Consider the following 9,612-nt stretch of genomic DNA (forward strand, 5'->3'; position numbering starts at 1 on the left):
TTCGATTGTACCACAATGTATCAATCAGTCTCTGTGTACAATGTTTTCCTGGTTCTGCTCCTTTCACTCTGCATCACTTCCTGGAGGTTGTTCCAGTCTCCATGGAATTCCTCCACTTTATTATTCCTTTTAGCACAATAGTATTCCATCACCAACATATACCACAATTTGTTCAGCCATTCCCCAATTGATGGGCATCCCCTCGTTTTCCAATTTTTGGCCACCACAAAGAGTGCAGCTATGAATATTCTTGTACAAGTCTTTTTCCTTATTATCTCTTTGGGGTACAAGCCCAGCAGTGCTATGGCTGGATCAAAGGGCAGACAGTCTTTTATCACCCTTTGGACATAGTTCCAAATTGTCCTCCAGAATGGTTGGATCAATTTACAGCTCCACCAGCAATGAATTAGTGTCCTGACTTTGCCACATCCCCTCCAGCATTCATTACTTTCCATAGCTGTCATGTTAGCCAATCTGCTAGGTGTGAGGGGATACCTCAGAGTTGTTTTGATTTGCATCTCTCTGATTATAAGAGATGTAGAGCACTTTTTCATGTGCTTATTAATAGTTTTTATTTCTTTGGCTGAGAACTGCCTGTTCATGTCCCTTGCCCATTAGGAATGGCTTTTAAAAGTGGCAAGAACTTCCTGTGATGAGGTCTTTTCGCCTTGGAACTTGGTTTGAAGGAGTTTGAGGGCCTTGGACTGCTTTCTATTTTCTATTAAGACTTCCACGTGGATTAATGAAAAAGGCTGACTCCTTTCCTGGAGGTACTAGCTTCTGGAGAGGCCCCTCATCTTGGAGGAGGACTTGTAGCTAGAATCCTCTTTTAGTTTACGTCTGGGCCTCCTTTGCTGGGGCCTCTGAAACCCTGCCTGGTTCAGACTGAGTGGAAGTAAATATCTACTTTCTCTAATTTTCTTACTTTCAGTCTTTCTCCTTTTGTAAATAAATTACCATAAAAATAATTTGGAATTGAGTAACAATTCCTGGCAACCAAACTCTTATGAATTTAGTCCAACCTTTTATTTTTATCCCTTACATTTTGGCCCTTACAATGTACCCCATACTGATTCAATCACCTACCATCAGGGAAGGAATTCAAGACCATTATTGATTAAATTATCAGTTTAACAAATTTCATTAATACAAAGTTAATGAAATTTCCTAATCACAATCTCTCTGTGACTGATAAGGCAGGTCCCCTTCCAATCTAGTCTCTGAATCTACCCAGGAACAACAATCAGATATAAGGGCTGAGACCGAGGAGATCCGAGTTCCTAATCGGTGTACAGTTTTTACTGCTTACTCCTACCACTTTCTGTGTTGCCTTTTGGGCTATAGGGCTAGGGCAGTACATGCTTTCATACCTGTGAGTAATAAATTGTCCAGCTTGTCAGCTTTTGAGTACTTCTGTTCCTTGCTTTTATGTTTCTTCTCAGTTCCAAAACCAAAGGTAAATGAGATGGGAAAAGTCATCAGCCTTACTCACACTCCTAGAGTCATTGAAGTCCAGTAGCAAGACAAAAAAGTCAAGATGACTGGGGATGGCCTGGGATGCATTGGATGATCTTGGAAACTTTGATGTCTGACCAAGCTCTAAGTGCTCCACAGCACTGTTAAGGGTAAAATTAGGGTTGTTGACTGAATATATTATTTTAGTGGTTGCCAGGGATTTAAATTAAATCCCAATAAAATACTCAAGTCAGTTTGGAATTCTTATGGTGGTTTAATTACAAAAGTAGGAAGGAATTAAGAAGAGAGAGAGGAAAGGGTATAAGATTTCTCTGGCCTAGCCTACGCTAAGGGAAATTCAGAGCCCTCAGTCACGAGGCCTCCTCAGAAGATTAAATCTAGCTCAGATTCCAGCCACGAGGTCTCCTCCAAGATGAGGGGCCTCCTAGGAGGATAGTGCTTTAGGAGGTAAAGGAAAGGAGGAATCAGCAGCCACTTAGCAAGGTCACTCAGGGAAGATGCCTCACCTAAACCACACTACAGAACCAAAACCCACAAGCACGCCAAGAATTCCGCCATGAGCTCCCAACGCCGAACTGTGAGAGTCCAATGTCTCTGAGCAAGAGTGAGCGCTCGCACAGGAAGTGACACAAAATATATAGGCAGTTCTTTACATCACTTCCTGTGTCTCACATGTACCAATGGTAGCTTAATCTTGGCTTGGGACAGCCCAGGGGGTCAGTCAGTTGTTTCTGATTTGTCACTTGCTAGCACATGTTGGTCATGGCCATCCTCCTCACACTTAATCCTTAAGTAGGGGTATATACATTCCTGGTTGCTAGAATTCTAAAGACTAAGCAGGGTGGAGTAAAACTAAAATTCACAGAACCTGCTTTAATTGCCTTTATGGCCCTTGTTACAAACTCTTCTCATCTGCCCATTCTGCCAGGAGAGGTCTTCACATGCTTGGAGTAGACATATTCTCTCTAACTCCCCAGTGAGTTTGAGGGATGTGGTTACTTCAATATGGTTTAGCCCATCTGTTGAGATGGGTTTACTGGGGTATGGCAGCTGCCAGCTTCTTGGAGCCACAGGTGAGAGTTGGGTGAAAAGTGGACACCAAAGGTGGCTCAGCAAGCCCTCTCACCAGATACATGAAACAGTCTATGAATGGTAAATAGTGTAGAGTTGGCAATGTATGTGTGTATGTCTGTGTATATGGGGAGGTCTTAGCCTTATCCCTCCTCTGTTGCCTGGTATTCCAATTAAGGAGTGGTACAGAGTATTATTAGAGTCATTTAAGGTTTTATAAATAGTAGGTTTGCATGTACCATTTCAGCTAAATTTGCCAGGCAACATGATTGCATGGGTTCTAGGTAACAGATAATTCTCCTGCACTTTCCCAGTTACTAATGGAGTGAAACAGGGCTGTGCATCCATGTTTTTTTAGCATAATGTTTTCAGTGTCTTCAACAAAGATGAAAATGATATCAAGGTCAACCACAGCCTTGACTGCAATTTTTTTTAACCTGAAAAGGCTACAAGCTAAGACTATAAAGTAGAGAGATAGTCGGTGCATGATTTTCTGTTGGCAGATGATTGTGCACTCAGTGCAGCTTTTGAAACTGAGATGCAATGAAGCATGGATCAGTTCTCTGCCACTTGCACCAATTTTGACCTGACAACACTGAGAAAATAGAGATTCTCCACCAGCCAGAACCACATCATCCATATGTGGAACCATTGGCTACAGCAAATGGAGGAATTCTGAATGCTGTGGATAAGTTCACTTACCTCAGCAGTACTTTTCCTAGAGGTGTATACACAGACGATGAGGTTGTTGTAGGCATTGGCAGAGCTAGCTCAGTGATTGGGAGGCCCTGAAGGAAAATGTGGGAGAGAAGAGGCGTTGGGCTGCCAAGCAAATCGAAGGTCTACAGCGCCATTGTGTTGACTTCATTATTGAATGCCTGTGCAACTTGGACAGTAAACCAGTGCTAGGCCAGGAAATGGAATAATTTCCTTTTGAATTATCTTAGGAAGATTCTGAAGATCATCAGGCAAGATAAGGTACTAGAGACACTGAGTTCCTTTCTTAACTGAGGAAAAGTTAATAATTATAATGATAGCTAGTATTTATATGTCTCCTACTGTGTGCCAGAAATAGTACTAAGCACTTTCCAAATATTATCTCAATGGATCTTCACAACAACCTTGGGAGGTAAGTGCTATTATTATTTCCATTTTACAGTTGAGGAAATTAAGGCAAACAGAAGTTAAATGACTTGCCTAGGGTTACCCAGATGGTAAATGTCTAAGGCCCGATTTGAAATCAGATCTTCCTGACCAGAACATTATCCATTTTAAGTAACCTGTCTAGTTACTAAGTGGTTGGGGGGAATTTTATCATAGTTCCTCTGACTCAAAATCTTCCTCATAGCTGACAATATGATCTTGTCATGGAACAGGTCTGACTAGGCACTTTATCACCCAGAAACCTTCTGTGGGTCCCTATTGCCTATAAGACAAGGACAGACTCACCTTGCCCTTTTGGTTGCCTCATAATCTAGCTCTAATCTATCTTTCCAATGTTATTTCTCACAATTTTCCTTGGCAAAGTCAACTGCAGCCAAATTGAACTGTGAGCTAACTAGCAAAGCAGAGACTAGAACCCAGATCTTCTGTCTCCAAATCCAGCTTTCTTTTCTTAACTTCACATTGTTTATATAGGTAGTAAAAATGGCGAGTACGAAAGTATATAGTCATGTGTACGTGAAATATCATTACATTTACAAAAAATCAGGACACAAAATTATACCAACAGATCAGTGATTATAATCTTATGAAAACACAATATTATATATAATATATATATATATATGTACATATAATGTGCATTAATGCTGACTGGAATCCTCAAAGCCCACAGGAACAACTGCATAGAGGACATCCTTCCCTTCTTTCTGACTTCTGCCATCCAACCATCTATCTGTCAGTGGCCCAAGGCTCCAGTAGGAGCAGGCTTTATGAAGTTCATCCCCTCCCCTATCCTAGCTTCCTGGGCTCAGGTCTCATCAGGGACTAAATCCCCCCCCCATATATGTATCCCCCCCCCCTTAAAGTCTGGAGAAGGAGCTAGTCAGAAAAAGGAAATATGTAGCAAGCTCTGAATCTGTGATTACTCCTTTCTTTATATATATATATATATATATATATATAAATATAAATAATAAATATAAAGAATATATAAATACTCCCTCCTCTGTTCCAGCCCATAGAAAACCAGAGCCCCCCATTTCCCCAATCATTGGGCTCATTACTCTTCCCCACGATCATTGGTTACAGGCCATCTGTTCTCCCATTCTACCCAAGTCCCACCAGACTCTCACCACCCTGGCTAACCTCAAGTTCCAGCTAATAGCTCACCTTCTATGGGAAACCTCTCCCAGTCTCTCTTAATCCTATGCCTTCCCTCTGTTGAGTATTTCCTATTTTTCCTGTATATGATTTGTTTGTACACAGTTGTTTCCATGTTGTCTCTCCCATTAGCTCACAAGCTCCTTGAGGGCAGGGACTTTTAGCCTTCTTTGTAGCCTCAGAGCTAAGCACAGTCTGGCACATGATAGATGACAGGAATATACTAAGTGTTTACTGACTATCTAATCATCTACCCTACAGCTTTGCTCTTCAGACTCCTGAGTCTTTCATCAACCTCCCTATATATTTTGTCTCCTTCAGTAGAAGGTGAGCTCTTTGGGAGAAGGAACCATATCATTTCTCTTTCTGTATCTCCACTGCTTAGCGTGGCACACAAAAAATGCTTAACAAATGCTTTTCTATTCCATTACCAGAGACCAGAAGATAAGCTGTAAGCCAGAGAATAATGATGTAAACTCTAAAATTCATAATGAACTTTTTTTCTGTAAAGTTACTTAAATTCGTGATAAAAAAAGGTAACTAGTATTGGCAATGATGATGGTATTATTCACAATTAGGCTGGAATAGATAAGTACTATGTCTTCTAAATGAAGAATTATCCAGTGATTAACAGAGCAAATCCTACAAGCATGGAAGTGCTGAATAAACACTGATGAGGATATAACTAGAGATCTTTCTTTGTGACCCAAAAGCTGGGCAGAATACTTTGTTTTCTTAAAGTCTGGTGAAGGAGCAGTATTTAGGCTAGTCAGAAAGATGGAATATGTAGCAAGCTCTGAATTTGTGATTAGTCCTTTCTTAATCCTTCTTGTTAAGCATCTGCAGTAGGGAAGAAAAGGGAAGCCGGTGGTTTATAATAACAACCAAAGACTTTATTTAGCCCACCTAGTGTCATCCTTGACCAAGCCCAGAAGGACAGTAGTTAGTCACTTTCTTGGGCACAAAGGGAGAAAGCTCTCATTCTGACTCCCTTTTTCTCAAAATAGTAGTAGAATACATCAGCCTCCAGTGATGTGATGGCTTCACCCCAACTTTCTGGTGGCTAGAATAGAGCCAGTCAGAGTCCTCTGACTAAAAATCTCCTGATGTTGTGTTCATTCAAGTTTCCTAGTTAGTTTTTATCTCTCATACTCAGAGGACCAAAATGGCATCACTATCTTGAGATCAATGTATAGTGTGTCTGACTCTGGCCAATCAGACCAACACAAACTTGGAAGACTCTACCACAGGTCTAGCATAAATAGCCTCTATGAATATTTGGGAGGAAGATGTCTCTAAATTTGCACATTTCATATTTCTTTTGAGCTACCGTGGTTATGTTTTGATTAAACAGCACAGCTCCTTCTTTAATGTGGGCCCACCATGCAAAGTAGTCCTGTGCCAATGGCTCCCATGTCTTACAATGGATACCAAAGTTCTTCAGAGAGACCTTGAGACTGTCCTTCTATTGTTTCTTCTGACCTCCATGGGAGTGCTTGCCTTCGGTGAGTTCTCTGTAAAGTAGTCTTTTTGGACAAATATATGTTTGACTTTCAACCAAGTGGCCAGCCCATAGGAGTTTTGCTCTCTACAGTAGGGTTTGAATGTTTGGTAGTTCAGCTTGAGAGCTAAAATGGTGGAGTGGAAGGAGCATTTGAGCCAAACTCTCCTCATATTTCCCTATAAATAATGTGTCAAATCAAATTCTGGAGTGGAATAGCCAATTAAAAGTCAAATGAGACATTTTCTCCAGCCCAAAATAACTTAGAAGTTTTAGAAGGAGAGGTTCATGACACTGAGGTGAGGGCTGGTGGTCTTGGGTGTGGTCATTGGAGTCAAGGCCATAATGGTGGTGATAACAGCAGCAGCAGCAGCAGCAGCAGCAGTTTTAAGCTCTCTCTGCTTAGAGATGGTAAGAGGATTGGATAATTAATCAGAAAGGGACTAAAGGGACCCCTGAGTGGGCATTCACAGAGCAGGCTTGGAAGCTGCTTGGTACCTCTATTGTCCATTGTCCAGTTCAATGTGGCAGCTCCAGGGTGGAAATGAGAGCTTGTGGTGACAAGGGAACAGAAACTCTGGCTACAGTTCCAGGGAAGAGAGGAACAAGAGCACTTGTAGTGGTAAGGTTGCAGAGGTCCTTCTGGGGCAAAATCCAGAGTACTGACCATGAGAACAGTGACCATTCTTCTTCCTGGATTATCTTGGAAGACTTACAGATCCTTAGAACTAATTATAAAACAGTAGCATGAAAAACCCTGAAGCATGGGATAGTGTCCCTTCTCCATAACAGTGAGCAGAGCCCAACTGTAACAAAATGGAAACTTCTTTCTTAGCAGCAGGTTCAAAGCTTGTCTTCCACTTCTACAATGGATAGCCTAGAATCTCAAGCTCTGGGTTTACATGGACAGAGTTTAAATTTGAGGGCAGTTCATACCTTTGGGGCTTACTTTGTCTTCAAAGAAATTATTTTCTGGGAGTTGTAAAAATATGTTTTTCACACATATGGCTAAAAACACTCAAGATGACAATACTCTATATATAGATAGAATTAAAAAAAAAGACTTATAGTAGCCCCAAAACAATAGGTTCCATTCTGTTCTTTCTCTAGAGAGTTCAAACTTCTTTTCAAAGACTTAGAGAGATCTTCAAATTCAAAGAAACACCCTGTTGTTTAGACTTTAGTCAGAAGGAAAATGAACTCGGAGTTGCTAGAAAGGCAATTCTTTGGCATTTTGGCAAATCCTTTCTATATCCCAAGGATCTAATATGTAAGCTTCAATTCTTACTTTACTATTCTAAGAATTTGGACTCAGTCTCATATCACTCCATCCAAATGAAAACAAGTTTCAGGTTGGTACAGAGGTATGAAAGGAAAACTATGTATTCCTTGTTTTGGCCAAAGAGAAGATTTATTAATACTCAAGTTTTCCTGTCTGGATAGAGGTCCAAATGGGCAAGATTCCTCTAATGATTGAAATTCACCTTGTGCCAACCTCTTATATTTTATGGCAACTATGAAAAAAAGACAAAATTTCACAGAAAGATAAAATAGGGTACAAAATTTAAGTTTAGAGCTTTTTGATTAACCTAATAGTAATAATGATGTTGATGCAGGAAGAACATTGTTAAAGATAATCTCTTCTTTTTTCAGTTAGGCCCAAGGTAAATAAAAAGATCATAGCTCTTAAGATGATACTTAATACAGGATAAGAATGACTTACACATTTTCTTGGGTCACAACATTGTGGAAGTATCAAAAAGATGCAGACTCCCAGAACTAATTCTGAAAACAGTAGCACAAAAACATCTAAAACTTGGGAGAGGGCTGCCCTGCCCCAGGAGAGCAAAGTCCAACTTCAGTGTAACATGGAAAGCCAAGAAAGAGGCTAGAAAAATGTGCAAACAGCAAAAAAAAAAAAGAACTTAACCATAAAAAGCTATTATAGCAGTGGGGAAGATCAAGACATAAACTCAGAGGAACACAACCATGTGAAAACAACTACATGCAAAGCCTGAATGAAAAATGTTAATTGGAATGAAGCTCAACAAGAACTCCTGGAAGAGATAAATAAAGAGCTAGACATTTCCTAGACATTGTCTAGGAAAACCCCCTTCGTTATCCAGGAGCTGAGATATGTGGCTTCTTCTCTGAGACCATATGGTTGGAAGTCCCTGTAACTAACTACCTCTAGATATCACCTCTTAAGCCACTAGGTTGAAAGCATAGATAACTACAATGTGCTTCTTCTTTTGCCCTTTAAGGCTGCTATTGATGACTCTAGAAACCTAGATCTACTCTTAGATATGCTAAGGCTTTCTGATCTGTGCTCAACTCTTTCTGGATCTTCTGACTTTGCCCTAAAGACTTTCTTTAAGGCCTGAAGGGAAGTGGTCTGAGTCAATGAAATTACTCCCAGGGTAGACACAAACACTTTTCTTTTTTAAAATTCTTTTAAAAAATTTCGTTAAAAAATTTCCCAATTATATATACATTTTAAAAATAATTAAAAAATGAGGTCCAAATTCTCTCCCTCCCTCTTGCCTCTTTTCCTTCCTTGAGAACGAAAGCAATTTGATATTAATCATAAATGTCAAGTATTTATTTGCAGAGGAATATGAATAGATGGACAAGTATTCTAGCTCTGGGATGTCTATCCTCTCAATGAAGTATCTTTCTTCTATAGGAAGATTCAATCAAAATCTCAAAATAATAGTTCACATTTCTATAACTATTATTAAGCTGATTGACCCCCTGTGCTTTAACATTCCTTGATTCTAGCTGGCTATAAAGAAGGTGGCTGGAAAGGCATTAGGTGGATAGGAGGGCTCAAAGCAATCATATCTGAAGGTCTCTGATCACATTCATTCAAGTATTTCACCCTTATTTATTTATTTTTTGTGTGTGGTATATCTATGATTTGAAAACTTCCATTTTCCTGTCAATTTTGAAAAGGGAAAAGAAAACCAATTTTTGTAATAGCAACATTTTCTAGTGTCATCGGTTTTCTTTCTAAGCTGTCTTGTAAAAAAAGGCCTCAAACAACTATCCCACTGAGTCTCAATCCTTGAAAGATAAGCGGAAATATGGACATTTATCTGGTTCCCTGGATTCTAAATTCTTTGTACACCAGGATGGGTGAATGACTTTGCTAGTATTTTCCACTTGGTAATTCAAGGGTTCTTCCTCCATGACTGCTAAACTGACAGTTTTGAAAGCTTCATTTCCTGTCTGCATAT

The sequence above is a fragment of the Monodelphis domestica genome, chromosome 4 (genome assembly GCF_027887165.1).
Source record: "Monodelphis domestica isolate mMonDom1 chromosome 4, mMonDom1.pri, whole genome shotgun sequence".
Lineage (NCBI taxonomy): Eukaryota > Metazoa > Chordata > Mammalia > Didelphimorphia > Didelphidae > Monodelphis > Monodelphis domestica.